The sequence below is a fragment of the Microcaecilia unicolor genome, chromosome 1 (genome assembly GCF_901765095.1).
Source record: "Microcaecilia unicolor chromosome 1, aMicUni1.1, whole genome shotgun sequence".
Classification (NCBI taxonomy): Eukaryota; Metazoa; Chordata; class Amphibia; order Gymnophiona; family Siphonopidae; genus Microcaecilia; species Microcaecilia unicolor.
Genome location: NC_044031.1, coordinates 395,332,337 through 395,350,567, shown reverse-complemented (window position 1 = coordinate 395,350,567; position 18,231 = coordinate 395,332,337). Strand labels below are relative to the sequence as shown.

Genomic DNA, 18,231 nt, shown 5'->3' with positions numbered 1-18,231 from the left:
TCAAGGTTAGCTCAGCCACCACAAGGCCCTATTGAAGACTGTGCAATCTACATTCAGAGATACAATTCTTGGACCTTATTCCTGGACTAAGACTTCAGCTCGAGTCAGAGGAAAAATCCGCTTCTCCACCACTGGGAGTCTGTACCAGACGGCAAGGTGAGGTAGCAGGATTTATTACCTATAGTCAGGGATAACTAGTCATTAGTGTCTGAGACAGATAGGTTTACTTCAGGACTTCTGGTCTGTGTAGTCAGCTGATCACTGTATTTGCATAAGATGTGTGATAAGTTCTTATAAGGATTATTAGGAATTCGGGATTGTACTGATTGGTGTATTCATTTCTTTAGTTAGTCTGTTAGGATAATAATAATTGCACTATTTTGGTGATAATCTAATTTTATAGCAAGTTATTTTTGTATTTTGCTTGGCACTTTGCTTCAGAACTATTTATATATTTTTTTCTTTACCTAATAAATATAATATATTTCATCTGTGGCATGGTTCATTTCCTCACACAGCTAATGTCATATGGGCTATAAAAGGTACACCCCCTAGACACGAGTGCAGAGATTTGCTATCTTATAATGTCTCTGATATATAAGTACCTCAGCTCCATGCCCTACAGAATCCTGCCCGGGACTCTGACAGAACTCCACATGCAGCTCTGTCAGAGTACCAGGCACTTGTTACACCCTTTAAACTCAAACTTTTTTCAGAAGACCCCTAACAGTGCAAATTTACTTTTGGTGGATGTCTTCCCAAGCAACACTCTCCCAATCCCGTTGTACAACTTCACCTTCTGTTGCACGACTCTGACCCAAACAGAGTTTTCCTCTACCTTCCGCTGCCGTGAACTCTCTCAAGGCCACCCATGAACCCAGCCTAACACTCTGCCCCGCTTGTCTCCAGTTCAGCCCAGAGCCCCCCTTCAGCGCCAAGCCTTCCAGCCCCGCAGCACCCACAATTTTCAGTGGCACCCGGGGCAACGTTCCAGCTCAGCCCCCATTCCTGTATCAGACCCCGGACCCCACCAGGTATTTTTTAAAAACATTTTTAACCCTACTGGGTTACATCAGCAAGGCATCCTGTATCAGCTCTGATAAGGAGTACCAGCTGCAAGGCCAGGGGCCTCGTTACCATCTGGCCAACTCTGTGGTCCTAATTAGCCAAGACCATACCTCCTCCACTGTCCACGTGCACACCTAATGCCAGCAAATCTTTGTGTGCCCAGCACATTCAATCAGAGATGTTGTCAGCTAGGGGGATACTCTCTCTGGCAGACTGAGATGGACCCTCTCAGACAGAGACAGAGAGTCTGACAGACAAAGAAGAAGAAGAAGATGCAAGACCAGAGACCGACTCTAGCTGTACAGCTTCCAGGGCTCCAAGACACCTTCCTCTGACGGGTGTTAACATGTAGTTCATCTGGGTAACTGAGTGACTAGCATTCAGTGCTCATAAATAAACCTGAACTACAAGCATGTGCCATACTGAATAAGAACCAATACTGGGTAGTATCTCAGCCACAGCTAATACTAGTTCCAGAGAAGGGCTGTGTACATTTCAGCTTCATTGCTGAGTTAGACTTTCACCAAGAACACAGACTGAAGACACTATGGAGCAGAGGCATCCTATCTACACAACTTTGTCTAGGAGCCAGATGTGAAACATCAGCTTTAGTCTGAGAGGGAAAGATGGGACCTGTGACGACAAGGGAGCAAAGAACTTTTCCAGGTACATCCCTGTAAGATAAGAATGGTGTTATCCTTTCTATGGTCTAGGGGGCTAGATAGAAAGCATTGCTAACTTCCAAGTGTGAGTCAAGACCATTGGCATGTGGTTCCTTAGGTTATTACTGTTTGTCTGTTAGTTTTGTAATCAGGAGTAAGTATTAGTTGCATTGCTATTGCTACCTCACTGTTCTGATAAGTACTGATTAGTTTTGCTGCTGAGTTTTGCTAATTCTTATTGCTTTGCCACAATAATAAACCATATATATATTAATATTACCAATAAATTATAATATATTTCCAAAGAAAAGTGGCATTCTCTCATACTGCTAGCAAAACCTTTGTGAGAACCCTTTTCTTTGTTTTGGGATCATATTAGCGCAAAAATCATACTCCAAACAAATGAGACAAGCCAAAAACTCTAACTAGAGTAATTATTAGCTTATTAGATAACCACCAAAGAAGCCCTATAAAGGTCTTTAAATTATATCCTTTCAGCTACATCTTCTCCAACTGAAGGATCCTACCCTCTTTAGCTTCTAACTCTCTAGGGAGCTATTCCACTCTCCTTATCATTTTTGCGCTGTGTACTCTAAACCTTTTCCAGTTCTGCTATATCTTTTGAAATGAGGCAACCAGAACTGCATAGAATACTGAAGGTGCAGTCGCACCACAGATCAATACAGAAGTATTATGATACTCTTTGTTTTACTGTTCATTCCTTTCATAGCAATGCCTAGCATTCTCTTTGCTTCTAATGGCCATGGAATACAATGACCCCAAGGTACTTTTTCTGGGTGGTTGTCTTAATACGTAAATTAGCATCATGTATCTATTAACTTGGACATTTTTCTCCATGTTTGTCATTTGGTAAAATGTCCACATTAAATTTCATAAGCTATTTAGATGTCCAGTCCCAGTTTCACAAGGTCCTCCTGCAACTCCTTACAATATGCTAGTAATCTAATAAATTTGATCACTTCACTAGTTGTTTCCAGTTTCAGATCATTTATAAATATACTAGCTGTTAAGCCCATAAAAACGGGCGAGTATTGCAGCCCATCTCTCTCCCCTGGCCTCACCCCGTCAACCGATCCCCCCCCCCCATATCCAGCGACCCTCCTCTTTCCCTTGGCCTCCCCCCTCCCCTCATGTCCAGCAACCCTCCTCTGTGCCCTGCTCTCACCCCAAGTCCAGCAACCATGGCCTCTCCCCCCTGCCCTCCCCCATGTCCAGCTACTCTCATCACCGCCGCTCTCTCCCCCCTCCGTGCCGGGCCCCCTACACTGACCTGACAGCGCCTCTCACCTCCGTGTGAAAGCGCTACAGGCAGCAGATCGCTCTGCTGCTGCCTGCAGCGCTTCCACACGGAGGTGAGAGGCGCTGTCAGGTCAGTGTAGGGGGCCCAATACGGAGGGGGGCAGGAGCGGCGGGGGGGAGGGTGGAGGTTGTTTCGCGCGATGTTCCTTTCCAGGCGGCAGCGTCCGACAATTCGACTCCGTTTCCCTCTCTGTTCCACCCTCTGACATCATGACGTCTTGACACGAGGGCGGGACAGAGAGGGAAGTCTGTACTGCGCATTTGCAAGTGAGTACGGTCACATGCAGTTTATATGTTTGATTAAAGAAGAGGATCACGTGATGCATTGAGGAGGAAGGTCATGCTTTCCACCTCTCCGGGGGTCCTATGTCTCTTTTTCCCCTTTTCTACTTGAAATACCTTTTTAAGTGGACTCTGCTTTCATCAAAGCTTACCCCCAAGCTTATAGACAGATATTTGCACTCACCGGAAGGCGAGATATCCGGTAAGGGACTTAAAAAAAGAGAGAGAAAAATCTTGTGTGGAAGAGGGCAAAATGACGGACACCTTATTTTCATCTGGATCCACGTTCACTGTACTACAGCTCAGACAAATGACTGAAGCTGTGGTAACAGCTACGAAATTGCGACTTGTTAAGTTATCAGGGCAGATCAAACATATTGAAAATCTTTCAGCAGACACTAACTGCCATATGGGAGAACTGGAGAATCAAGTTTCCTCAGTCGAGAACTCCTGTACTGCTACTACCCCACAACTCGCAGCACTCGAAAGGCAGCTTCAAGACCAAGTAAACAAACTTGATGATCTAGAAAACTGCTCGCGTAGAAGCAACCTGAGAATTGTCGGGTTACCGGAGCAGGTGTCCGAACAGTCTTCAGTGTTGGAGAGCTGACTGGCCACAGAATTTGCACTATCTGACAGTGCGGGGCCACCGTGCCTAGAGCATGTTCATCATGTTGCCTACTTGAGGGGAGGAGGCCTCGGGTAGTAATCATCAAGCTCCATAATTATTTATACAAGGTAGAAATTCTCCGCAGTTACCGCCAAAAAAGAGACACTGCCATATAAAGGACAGCCTATTAAAATATTTCAAGACGACTCCATCTCACTGCAGGAGCGGCAACTGAAATACACGTCTTTGTGTTCTGCCCTACATGAGAAGAATTTTAGATTCATGCTTTTATATCCTGCAATACTCAAGATTTTTGCTAATGACCACCTAGGAGGATGCACAAGATTGTATCCACCAGTTAACTGACCAAGCGGACAGCTCTGCCTGATTTGACTTAATTCCTATTTCTCTCCCAACATTTTAGGTCTCATACATTGCTTGGCCATTGTAAAGTGTAATTCCCCAATACGTCAGCAAGTATGTGTATGCTTTCACTTTTTTGCTATAAATGCTGTTGAATTTGAGGCACCTATTGCACCTTGCAAAACTGGCACTGACTGAAAACTATTTTATGTTTGTTGGGGAAACATGATCAGGCATCACTATGGGGGAGACATTCGCCCCCTCCATTGTGAATCTATTTATGGCACAGTATGAAAAGAAATGGTTGGATAATTCTCCACACAAACACAATATAGCTAAGTGGAAAAGTTATATTGATGATGTCTTCATGGAGATGCGACATCTTTAGGTCAGTTCATTGATTAGCTTAATTCCTGCCATCCGAACATCAAATTCACTCATGCACATTCACACATGCAGATATAGAAGTCAGTATTGTATATCATAAATTCAACACGAAAGTTTATAAAAACACACCGATAGAAACACATTCCTCCAGTATCACAGTTGTCATCCTACGAATCTTAAGAATAATTTGCCTTTCTCACAGTTCCTGAGGTTTAAAAGAATTTGCGAGAAAGAGGAGGATTTCAAAACATGTGCTAAGAATTTTCGGACTGACTTGGCTAAACGAGGGTATCCGGAAAAGGTAGTGAGAACAGCATACAAGAGAGTCAAACACAATAATAGAGATCTTCTCCTTCAGGGATCATCACAAGCACGGACAGGTTTAAATAATGTTAATACTTTTGTGATTCAATTTCCCAAGGGAGGGGATTGTACGAGTAAGATCATAAAAAGAAATTGGAACATTATGCAGTCCCATGCCATTTTACATGATCATCAAATAAGAATTGCTTTCTCCAGGGCACGCAATCTAAAAGAAATTATCAGCCCAGCTAATTTACAACCTTTGATACACCATACAGCTATAGGAGGACACAGAAAATGTCACCACTGTAAAACATGCACGGTTACCCTTGAGATATAGGTCTTTAGGAACCCGGTAGATGGTAAAATATTTAAATTGAATTATGATACAGATTGTCAGACAACACATGTCGTATACATACTCGTATGCCCTTGTCAGAAAATATATGTAGGCAAAACCAAGAGACGATTACATCATCGGATTATGGAACCGCTCTTGCATAAAAACGTTGAAAAGAGGAGCTCCATTAGTGGCACATTGTCAGGATAAGGGCCACGATTTTGAGTCCCTCCGATGTTTTGCAATTAATCATGTTCCAGTCAACACTAGAGGTGGTGACAGAGATAAGATTTTGATCAAAAAGAACAAAAATGGATATATATACTTCAGTCCATAGAACCGCGCGGCCTAAATATGACATCAGAAGAAGGCGGACACTGAGGGAACCAAGAGCAAGAAGGGAAGGGAGACGTCGGCAGCGCTCCGCTTTCACAGACGCTGCTGCGACTGCAAGTAAAAGATTTAAAGGCCCCCCAGGGCGCGCAGCGATCATCTTCACGGGGTGGGGGGAGAGGGGCACGCGCGCGCCAACTGTTCTTCTGCGGGGGGGGGGGGGCGCCAACAGTTCGTCTGCAGGGGGGGGGGCGGCATAGACCCTTGGCACAGGCCTGTATGTAAAGTATTACTATCTCATCACTTCTGTCTGCCCCCAACCCATTTCACTTGGATAATCTAAAATCTAGATGAGTTTCAGATGTTTAAACCCAGAATAACTGCTTCACTGCCCTGAGGAAGAGAAGATAATTCTAGAAAATTTGTCAAACATATTTATTTATTGTTGACATTTACACTCCACATTATCCCGAACACACAAGTTCAAAGTGGTTAACAGTAAATAAACTGTAGTCAAGATTTACAAAGCCATAAACAAAATATCAAATATAGACCATTGAAGGCCAGTTGCAATCTGAGATACCCCATAAATGGATAGAAACCTCTCAAAGAAGAGGGTTTCAGTCCTTTACAAAATACCAAGCAACCACTTAGCACCCTGGTATCTAAAATCAGCTGAGTGAACTGACTTATAACACACTATCTTGCAATCTGGAAGGTAAAGTCTTACCACAAGAAATTTAGTCTTATTTCTCTTTAACTTAAACAAATTCAGAAGCCCAGGATTCCAACAAATCCAGACCAAGCCAAATCTTAGGGACAATTTCTGGAAGACCAGTCTTGAAAAGGATATAGATTATGACATTGTCCGCATAAATAAAAGTGCAGAACTCCGCTGCCTCTAGCCTTTCATCTAATGGAGCCATCATAACATTGAAAAGGACTGGATAAAGCGGCGAGCCCTGTGGAACCCCACAGTCAGGAGATCAGGAAAGTGACAGAGAGCCCAACAACTTTACCTGATACGATCTAGATTTTAGGAAGCCGCTGAACCATTGGTGGACCTTCCAACACAATCCAAACTGATCCAACAGGCCTAAACGCAACTCATGATCAGCAAGGTCAAAGGTACTTGACATACTGAATTGCATCACTAAAAACTTAAAGCCTAGACTGGTTGATTTCCTAAAATCAGATATTAGGTGGTCAAAACCGTCTCGATACTAAAACAAGGCCTAAAGTCTGACTGGGATTTATGCAAGAGGGAGAAAGAGGAAAGGTGATTCATAAGCTGAGTACCAACCCTCCATTACCTTAGTCAACAATGGAATAGAAGCGACAGGCCTGTAATTAGTAACATCTCCCAATGAAGCTGAGGTGCTCTTAGGGATTGGAGTAAAGGAAAAGTTGAGGAAAAGCTTCTTGAGTCAGCATAAACGAGATATGAGCTTGAAGGTCAATGAATCCTTCTGGTGCAGTTTTTAATGAATAACTCGGACAAGCATCCAGAAGGCAATGTGAGGAAGAATATTTTGTGAGAAAGGATTTCACAATGTCATGAGTGGGTAACAGAAAGGAGGACCATAGTCGGTTAGCCGCAATATCAGCATTCAGACTAGACTGCTTAAGGCCATTAATGTTCAATCGTGCTTCAATTTGCAACACAGCCTCCCTGTTAGTTACTTTTTGTTAGAGATATGTAGCTAACTGATTAGCAGAGTGGCTACAATTACTTAATAAAGATGAATTTAGTGCAAAAAAATAAAAAAGGTATGACCTTCAACTTCCACAGACCACTCTAAGACCTGTGTTTACAAAGGCACACAATTGGCGCGTTAGCATTTTTAGTGCATGTTAAATGCTAACGTACGTCAAACACTAATGCGTCTATGGGAACGTATTGGCGCGTTAGCGTTTAACGTGCCTTAACTGTAAAGGTGCGTTAAAAACGCTAACACACCTTAGTAATCATACCCCTAAATGTTCTATTATGTATCTTGTTGACACTGTAAGTAGTATTACTTGAATATTTTTCAAGTAATTGTCTATTGCTCATGTTTGATTTATTCTTACTGTACACTGCCTTGAGTGAATTCCTCAAAAAGGCAGTAAATAAATCCTAATAAATAAACGTGTTTGTTTACGTTTCTCACTGTGTATGATAAAAATTCCCAGCCTATACTTTTGGACATGCTGGCCAAATGACCCTCATTTTTACCCCCACACTCCTTGCTGTGCTTTCAGTTCTAGTTCAAATGGAAGAGTGACTACAAGCACCACAATGCAAGGTGAGTGGCCTAAGTTGTCTGTTTTCTGGGCTGTGACATTTTATTTTTTTTACCCTGCTCTTCTCCAGAAAACCAAGATCATTTTAATACAGTATAACAGATTTCAGAAAAATACATTAGATTATGAACACATTAAAATACAAAATAAAAACCTCAGAGAACAGCCCGAAAATACGAAATAAATACTGCTCCAAAGATTCTCTTCAACTTATCTGAACCCCCCCCCCCCACCCCACCAGAAAGAAACAAGAAATTCATTCATTCATTTCAGTATTTATACACCCCTTAGGTTTACCGATTCATTTTACAGCAAAAATTCAAATACAAAAGTGATCATCAATTGCCACCAGCATTATTACAAGCTTGTTAGAAAGTAGTAGCAGGAAGAGAGTTGAAGTTAGGAGGTTCCATGTGTCAGCCAGTCCGTCCCAGTTCCCAGCAATTAGATGATGCACACCAGTTTGTCCCATCGTTTGCATCGCAAGCCTTTTTAGCAGTACTGTGCTCAGATCCTACAGCTATATCTCACACGACATCACTTACCAAAAGCACACTTAAAGAAACTGTGCTAGTATCTCCCACAATTTCAGTAGGCAATGAAAAGCATTCAGCTAGGAAAACTCATACCGCATAGAATCACTCACCCTCTTGTTTGCCACTTGCTGTTCTCGATTTCCAATTGATCCTTGGTTGGGTTGGGAGGGATTTTTTTTTTTTTTTTTGGGGGGGGGGGGGGGGGGGGGTTGGCTCTAAAATCCAATTCCTACTAGGAAACGAGAACCACTCACTATAGTTCCGCCGCTGTTTACAAAGAGGAAGAACTGCATTAGCTTGGGCAAGAGGTAGCTGCCATTTAAATAGTTGTTAATTTTCCTTTTAAAAATGGGTGCGATATTTATCCGACTACTCTGTCGGGTTTTTTTTTTTGTTGTTGTTAATAATATTGCTCAGCAGCATATATGGAACGCTGCTGAAGGCTTCTGCTGACTCACTGTCAAGCTGCCCAAATTTCATTGCCTGCTGCAAAGAAGATTTACGGCATACTCCCGGAATAGTCTCAAAAGCAGCAAGTAATTATTTCGAGTAGCTCTCAAGCTGGGAAGCATCTATATACTACAGTCCTAAGCAAGCAAGCAAGCATCCGGCAGAGATTTCATGGCAGAATTGATATCCTACACAACACCTTTGCTTTAATGAAGGCTTTCAGCGTTATTATCTTCAAAAGCATGATTTGTTAGAGAGGAACTAGGAATCAATTTAGAATTCTGCATTACTGTAGCTGCTGCTTTTAAAACAGCAGTCCTAGGCTCGTCCAAATACAACCTTTTTAGTTGCTTCTTCTGATGTTGCTTTGTTTTTATTCCTAGGTCCTTTTAATACCTCAGCTCTTCCACTTTTTACATTAAAAAGGTACAAGGTAAGGGTGCCAACTTTTTCGCAGACCATATCCGGACATCTTGGGAGCAGGGAAGGGGACGGGATAAGAAAATACAGGAATATTATAGTCTACCAGTTTAGCGAGAGGGCAGGGGAAAGAGCATAAATAGCTCCTAGTCATTCCTTCCCCTCCTTATAGCTACTGCAAATGGGTTGTTTAGGGATTTCTAATCGACAGATTGAAAATAGTGTACTTGAAAAATTCCAAAGGTTGTCACTACAGCTCCTGCCCTTTAGCAGCAGCCATAAAACCAGGAACCCCCCCCCCCCCCCCCCATGTATATGTTTTTAAAAACATTTACCTATCAGGTTATTTTTATTTTTGTTACATTTGTACCCCGCGCTTTCCCACTCATGGCAGGCTCAATGTGGCTTACATGGGGCAATGGAGGGTTAAGTGACTTGCCCAGAGTCACAAGGAGCTGCCTGAGCCTGAAGTGGGAATCGAACTCAGAGCTAGATGCATCAACCAAACGTTAAAAAATCAAAAACGTAAAAGTCCTTAACGAATTTTAAAAAACCAACTGCACCAAAAAACCAAGTCGCACATGTTCGGTGCAGTATTGTAAAGTACAATGCATCAAACTGGAGTAATCCCCGTCGGTAATCGGCCCTTAAAGCATGCGCAGAGCAGCCAAGCATTATGCTGGCTGCTCTGTGCATGCCACAAAGGTAAAAAAAAAAAACCCACAAACACGTGGATCGGGAGGGGGCAAAGGCGCTCATCAGGAGCGTCCTGTATGGACGGCCTTGCCCCCCCGCCCGAGGTTGCCGCTGCTCCCCGCTTCTCCCCCCCCCCCCCCGAATTAAATAAACAAAACAAAATTCAAAACTTTAGCAGCCCCGGGCCCCCCTCCCTTCCTCTCAACTCTTCCTCCCCACAGCTCCGCCTCCACCTCCCGCCATCCTCCGTCCCCGTGTCCCACCCCCGCCACCACCCCTGAGGTCGTCGCCGCCGCTCTCCCCCTCCACCAGTCCCCCTCCGCCTTACCACGGGGCACAGGGGCGGAGGATGGCGGGAGGCGGAGCTGTGGGGAGAAAGAGTTGAGAGAAAGGAAGGGAGGGGGGCCCGGGGCTGCTAAAGTTTTGAATTTTGATTTGTTTTTTTATTTAATTCAAGGGGGGGGGAAGCGGGGAGTAGCAGCGACCTTGGGCGGGGTGGAGGGGGCAAGGCCGTCCATAAAGGATGCTCCTGACAAGCGCCTTTGCCCCCTCCTGATCCTTTTTTTTCACTTTTTCACATAGATGCAGGGGGAGCAGGGAGCAGCAGCGACCTCGGGTGTCAATAAAGGACGCCCCTGACGCACGTTTTCGCCCCCCCCTCGCTTTTTTTTGGGGGGGGGGTTTACGTTGAAGATTTTAGTTGGACAGCCCTAACAACAGATACAGACCTATTGTTAGCTTTCTGGCAGTTTTCCAGCGTTAGGGCAGCCAGAAAACTTTAGTGCATCTCATTTCAATAGGGTTTCTACACAATTTGCTCATCTGCATTCCGTTTTCTGCTACCGTCGACGGAAAATGGCCTTTAATGCATGCCATGGTTCAAAAATTCTTCGTTAAAGGGTCATTAAAGTTTAGTGCATCTGGGCCTCAGTTCCCCAGGACCAAAGTCCACCATCCTAACCACTAGGCCACTCCTCCTTACAGCAGTGGTTCTCAACCTTTCTTCCACTGTGACACACCTGACAGATGATGTTCACATCCATGACACACTGAGCACTACAGTCCATGGCTGAATAAAAAAAAAACAAAAGTCCCGTATTAATTTATTGCTGAAAATGATGCAAAGAAAGGTGGTGACTGTTGGGTGGGGAAGAGCAGACTTGCAACATTTCCAGCTGAGGCTGGTGGCAGCAGTGAGCATTGTGGGCAATGGTGAAACAGAAAGGACCAATTATGTGGATTTCAAGTACCTGATTCCCTGCTCTGCTGTCCCCAACCCACAGGCACACTGGTTTTGGAAACACACAAGTGTGTCCCAACACACTGGTTGAGAACCACTAGGTTATGTGGAGAGGCCTAATTGAAAGGGACGCCCAAGTTTTGCTGAGGATGCCTCGCAAAACGTCCCAGTGGAGGGGCGGGGAAACCCGTATTATCGAAACAAGCTGGACCTCCATCTTTTGTTTCGATAATATGGTCGGGGACGCCCAAATCCTCTATGGAGCAGTTGGTCCAGGAACCAACCATAGGGAAAAGTACTTAGGGGAAAGTTATCAACGTGGTTACTGTTGAGTTATTTTACCACAAGTCTCATCACATAAAATGGGACCCTGTGCTATAATAATCTGAGTTAATAGTAGCCCACATTGATCACTTCCCTCCTCAATGTCTGGTTTTCACTGGAATGCAGGATCTCATGCAAGCGATAATCCTGGTGAGGCCATGAGACAAATTTGGCATTGTTAGAAGGAAGATGCTAAAAAAACAGTACTCTTGAAATAATTAAAAAAAAGAAGACTATAATAAAATGAGAAAATTAGAAAAAAAAACTAAAAGGAGTGGTTTCCAGCGTCAAAAGTTTGAATGAAGTGTGGACGTTATTTAGAAAGATAGTTTTGAAAGATCAGATAAAAAATATATTGCACACTTTAGAAATTAGTAAGATGATGGCCAGCATGGTTTAATGGTGAAGTTGAGGAGCCTATGAAAGCCAAAACGGCATCTTTGCCAGTCTGTAGCCTCACCGTCTCTCTCTCTCTTCCTGCTGTTGCCTCGTCTCTTTCGGCATCATGGTTTTCTTCCAGTCTTCCATCCAGCACCTCTGTGCTCAAGATAGTTAGGTGGCTCAACCCCTCGTCTTCCTCTCTTGACCCTCGGCCTGCTCATCTAGTGAACTATTTGTTTCCCCTTCTTTCTCCATTTCTGCTTCCTCTGCTGCACTCTAGCTTCACTCTTGGACAGTTCCCACCAACCTGGAAACATTCTCTAGTTCACCCTTTACTAAAAAAGCCTTTTCTGGACCATTACCTTCCCTCAAATTTTCATCCAATTTCCAATCTTTCATTTTTCTCCAAAATCCTAGAAAAGATAGTTTTCCTTTCTCAAAAGCACTAATGCGCTCCATCCATACCAATCTAGCTTTCTTCAACACCATAGCTCTGAAACCCTTCTTCTTTCTTTTTACGACACTATCTGCACTGCCTTGGATCATCACTATTCAGTCATAGCCATCTCCTTAGATCTTTTTTCTGCTTTTGATATGGTAAATCACTCCATTCTCTTGTCTCGGCTCTGCTCCTTAGGGGTGCGTGGCACTGTTCCTGCCTAGTTTACCGACTACCTCTTAGGGCGTTCTTTTCAATTATTTCACTGCTCCACCCTTTCCTCTTCCTCTCCAGTCATTCTGGGCGTACCCCAGGGATCCACTCTGGCATTTTCCTTTCTCCCCTTTTAACACTTATCCAGGAACAAGGTTGTTTACCATTCTGTTGTGCAGATGATATTTCAGATTCTCTTCAGGGTTACTGATTGTACCTCAGCTCTCTCTACAATCAATAATTGTCTTAGTCACATGGTTGAAAAATAATCAGCTCTTTCTTAACATTTCAAACTGCGAAGCCATATCTTTACCCAATCCTGGTGTTACCCTACCAATCACCCATTTATTAATGGCCATCTTCTCCCTTATTCAGAAACCGTTAAAATTCTTGGGGTCATATCTGACAATAAGCTGTCATTCAAAAGCCAGTTTGATTCTTTTCTTTTCTTCGCTTGGCATTCTTTGCCCTTCACTGTGTTCATTCTCTCCGCCTTACCTTTACTCATCACTTCTGTGCACTTTCCTTCTTTCAATTGTTATATCCAAGTTCGACTACTGCAACTCTCTCTATATGCCAGTCTCCCTCTATACTCTATAAAGCACCTCCAACTTATCCTATCTACTTCTATAAAACCTTTCACTCCAATGACCGAGGGGTAAAAGGGGCACTCAAGGAAGACAAGGCCATAGTGGAGAGATTAAATTAATTCTTTGCGTGGTCTTCACCGGTGCCAGAAATGGTATTCAATGCTGACGAGTCAGAGAAACTGAATCAAATCTCTGTAAACCTGGAAGATGTAATGGGGCAATTTGACAAATTGAAGAGTAGCAAATCATCAGGACCAGATAGTATACATCCCAGAGTATTGATAGAATTGAAAAATGAACTTGCAGAACTATTATTAGTAATATGTAATTTATCTTTACAATCAAGCATGGTATCGGAAGATTGGAGGGTGGCCAATGTAACGCCGATTTTTTAAAAGGGTTCCAGAGGTGATCCGGGAAATTACAGACTGGTGAGCCCGACGTCAGTGCCAGGCAAAATAGTAGAGACTATTATAAAGAACAAAATTACAGAGCATATTCAAAAGCATGGATTAATGAGACAAAGGCAACATGTGATAAGGAATAACATGTCTAGCTTGAAGTGTCTATATGCAAATGCTAGGAGCCTAAGACATAAGATGGGAAAATTGGAATATATTGCACTGAATGAAGAAATAGACATAATAGGCATCTGTGAAACCTGGTGGAAGGAGGATAACCAGTGGGACACTGTCATACCGGGGTACAAATTATATCGTAGTGATAGGATGGATCGGATTGGGGGAGCAGTAGCATTGTACATTAATGAGAGGCTTGAATCAAATAGATAAGATAATTCTGCAGGAAACAAAAGATCTCTTGGAACTGTGGATCGAAATTCCATGTGTAAAGGGGAAAAGGACGGTGATAGGGGTGTACTACCGTCTGCCCGACCAGGATGAGCAGACGGACGCAGTCATGTTAAAGGAAATTCAAGGCAAATAAATTAGGCAACGCAATAATAATGGGTGATTTTAATTACCCCCATATAGACTGGGTTAATGTAACATCAGGGCACGCTAGGGAGGCAAACTTCCTCGATGAAATAAAGGACAGCTTTATGGAGCAGCTGGTACAGGAGCTGACAAGGGAAGGAAAATTCTAGACTTAGTCATTTGTGGAGCGTATGATCTGGTACGGGAGGTAGCAGTCCGGGGGCCGCTTGACAACAGTGATCATAACATGATCGCCTTTGAAATTTGCTTTCAAAAAGGTAAACATAGGAAGTCAAATATGTTAGCGTTTAACTTTAAAAAAGGAAGCTATGATAAAATGAGAAGAACGGTTAAAAAAAAAAACTTAGAGGAGCGACTGAGAGGGTAAGAACCTACAACTGGCTGTTCAAAAACACCGTCCTGGAGGCCCAGACCAAACATATTCCACATATCAGAAAAGGAGGAAGGAAAACCAAACGACAGCCACTGTGGTTAAAAAGTGAGGTAAAGGAGGCTATTGGAGCTAAAAAGGAATCCTTCAGAAAATGGAAGAAGGAACCGAATGAGGAAAATAAGTGGCAAAAGGAATGTCAAGTCAGATGCAAAGCGCTGATAAGAAAGGCAAAGAGGGATTTTGAAAGAAAGATAGCGTTAGAAGTGAAAATTGATAGTAAAATTTTTTTAGATACATTAAAAGCAGGAAAACGGCAAAAGAATCGGTTGGCTCACTGGATGACCGGGGTGTAAAAGGGGCGATCAAGGAAGACAAAGAAATAGCAGAAAAACTAAATGAGTTCTTTGCTTCGGTCTTCACCGAGGAAGATTTGGGTGGGATACCGGTGCCGGACAGGGTATTCGTAGCTGAAGAGTCGGAAAAACTTATTGAAATATCTGTATATCTGGAAGATATAATGGAGCAGTTCTGCAAACTGAAGAGTAGCAAATCTCCTGGAGCGGATGGTATTCACCCTAGGGTACTGATAGAACTAAAAAATGAGCTGGCAGAGCTACTGTTATTGATTTGTAATTTATCCTTAAAATCGAGCATGGTACCGGAAGATTGGAGGGTGGCCAATGTAACGCCAATATTTTTAAAAAGTTCCAGAGGAGACCCGGGAAATTATAGACCGGTGAGTCTGACGTTGTTGCCGGGCAAAATGGTAGAGACTATAATCAAGAACAAAATTACAGAGCACATTCAAGAGCATGGACTAATGGGACAAAGTCAACATGGATTTAGTGAAGGGAAGTCTTGCCTCACCAATATGCTGCATTTCTTTGAAGGGGTAAACAAACATGTGGAGAAAGGTGAGCCAGTTGATATTGTGTATCTAGATTTTCAGAAGGCGTTTGATAAAGTCCCTTATGAAAGACTGCAGAGGAAATTAGAGGGACATGGGATCGGAGGTAGTGTCTTACTGTGGATTAAAAACTGGTTGAAAGATAGGAAACAGAGAGTAGGATAAAAAGGTCAATATTTGCAATGGAGAAGGGTAGTTAGTGGGGTCTCTCAGGGATCGGTGCTGGGACCTCTGCTTTTTAACATATTTATAAATGACCTAGAGATGGGGGTAACTAGTGAGGTAATCAAATTTGCCGATGACACAAAGTTATTCAAAGTAGTCAAATTGTGGGAAGATTGTGAAAAACTACAAGAGGACCTTACGAGACTGGGAGACTGGGCATCTAAATGGCAGGTGGTGTTTAATGTAAACAAGTGCATGTGGGAAAGAGGAACCCAAACTATAACTACATCATGCAAGGTTCAGCGTTGGGAGTCACGGACCGAGAAAGGGATCTAGGTGTCATCGTTGATGATACGTTGAAAACTTCTGCTCAATGTGCTGCTGCGGCTAAGAAAGCAAATAGAATGTTGGGTATCATTAGGAAAGGGATGGAAAACAAAAATAAGGATATTATTCTGCCATTGTATCGCTCCATGGTGCGACCGCACCTCGAGTATTGTGTTCAATTCTGGTCGCCGCACCTCAAAAAAGACATAGTGGAATTGGAAAAGATGCAGAGAAGGGCAACAAAGATGATATGGGGGATGGGACGACTTCCCTATCAGGATAGGCTTAAGAGGCTGGGGCTCTTCAGCTTGGAGAAAAGGCAGCTGAGGGGAGATATGATAGAGGTCTATAAGATAATGAGTGGAATGGAACGGGTCAATGTGGAGCGTCTGTTTACGCTTTCCAAAAATACTAGGACAAGGGGGCATGCAATGAAGCTGCAGTGTGGTAAATTTAAAACGAATCGGAGGAAATTTTTCTTCACTCAACGCGTAGTTAAACTCTGGAATTCGCTGCCAGAAAAAGTGGTTAAGGCGGTTAACTTAGCGGATTTCAAAAACGGGTTGGATGGCTTCCTGGAGGAAAAGGCCATAGAATGTTATTGAATGGATAAGGGAATAATACAGTATTTCTAGGATGGGCGGAACAAATTGCTTGTTCTTTTGGCCGCTGTCTGTGACAGGGTGCTGGGCTCGATGGACCCTTGGTCTGTCCCAGCATGGCGATGCTTATGTACTTATGTACTGGATTTAGTGAAGGGAAATCTCGCCTCACCAATCTACTACATTTCTTTGAAGGAGTGAATGAACACATGGATAAAGGTGAGCAGGTTTATATTGTGTATCTGGATTTTCAAAAGGCATTTGACAATACCTCATGAAAGACTCCAGAGGAAATTGGAAAGTCATGGGATAGGAGATAGTGTTCTATTGTGAATTAAAAACTGGTTAAAGAATAGAAAACAGAGAGTGGGGTTAAATGGTCAGTATTTTCAATGGAGAAGGATAGATAGTGGGGTTCCACAGGGGTGTGTGCTGGGACCACTGCTTTTTAACATATTTATAAATGATCTAAATATGGGAATAACTAGTGAGGTAATTAAATTTGCTGATGACACAGTTATTCAAAGTTGTTAAATCGCAAGAGGATTGTGAAAAACTGGAAGACGACCTTACAAGACTGGGAGACTGGGCATCCAAATGGCAAAAGATGTTTAATGTGAGCAAGTGCAAAGTGATGCATGTAAGAAAGAGGAACCTGAACTATAGCTATGTGATGCAAGGTTCCACGTTAGGAGTCATCAACCAGGAAAAGGATCTAGGAGTCATTGTTGACGATACTTTGAAACCCTCTCTCAGTGTGCTGTGGCAGCAAAGAAAGCAAATCGAATGTTAGGTATTATTAGGAAAGGAATGCAAAATAAAAACGAGGATGTTATAATGCCTTTGTATCGCTCCATGGTGCGGCTGAAACGGTTTGGGCTGTTCAGCTTGGAGAAAAGACGGCTGAGGGGAGATATGATAGAGGTATATAAAACACTGAATGGAGTGGAATGGGTAGACATGAATTGCTTGTTTACTGTTTCCAAAAATACTAGGACTAGGGGGAATGCAATGAAGCTACAAAGTAGTAAATTTAAAATGAATCAGAGAAAATATTTCTTCACTCAGCATGTAATTAAACTCTGGAATTCATTGCCAGAGAATGTGGTAGCAATTAGCTTAGCGGGGTTTAAAAAAAGGTTTGGCTACCTTCCTAAAAAAAAGTCCATAAGCCATTATTAAAATAGACTTGGGAAAATCCACTTCTTATTTCTGGGACAAGTAGCATAAAATGTATTGTACTGTTTTGGGATCTTGCCAGGTACTTGTGACCTGGATTGGCCACTGTTGGAAACAGGATATTGGGTTTGATGGACCTTCAGTCTGTCCCAATATGGCAACACTTATGTACTTATGTATTTATCATGTAACTCCACTCCTGTGTTCTGAACAATGGTTTCCTACCTCTTCACGGATAAAGTTCAAAATTATCTGCTTAGTCTTTAAGTCATGTCTCCCCACTGCCCCCTCCTAGCTGCACTCTGTTCTTCTCCCCTATAATCTCTAGCTCACTTCAGTCCTTTAGGACTAATCTTCTTGTTGTATCCTCTCTTCCAGTATTTTACCTGACAAAATTGCATGAGTTGTCTTTCAATTTCTTTTAGGTCCCTCTCTCTGGAATTTGTTCCCTTCTTACCCCAAGTTCAAAGAACCTAAGA

The 18,231-nt window shown here is 42.9% G+C and overlaps 1 protein-coding gene across 4 annotated transcripts in view; it reads right to left on the bottom strand.

Annotated features, from left to right (window-relative positions):
- NQO2 (N-ribosyldihydronicotinamide:quinone reductase 2) overlaps nucleotides 1-9,411 on the bottom strand; it is a 49,297-nt gene extending 39,886 nt beyond the window's left edge. For 2 of the 4 annotated variants that reach the window (XM_030190079.1, XM_030190082.1), the window contains exon 1: nucleotides 8,601-8,670. The gene's annotated coding sequence lies outside the window, so the exon portion shown is untranslated. Of the gene's footprint in view, nucleotides 1-8,600; nucleotides 8,671-9,279 lie in introns of those variants that run through there. The other 2 variants (XM_030190080.1, XM_030190081.1) reach the window with 2 other exon arrangements.
- Between the last annotated feature and the right edge of the window lie 8,820 nt (nucleotides 9,412-18,231).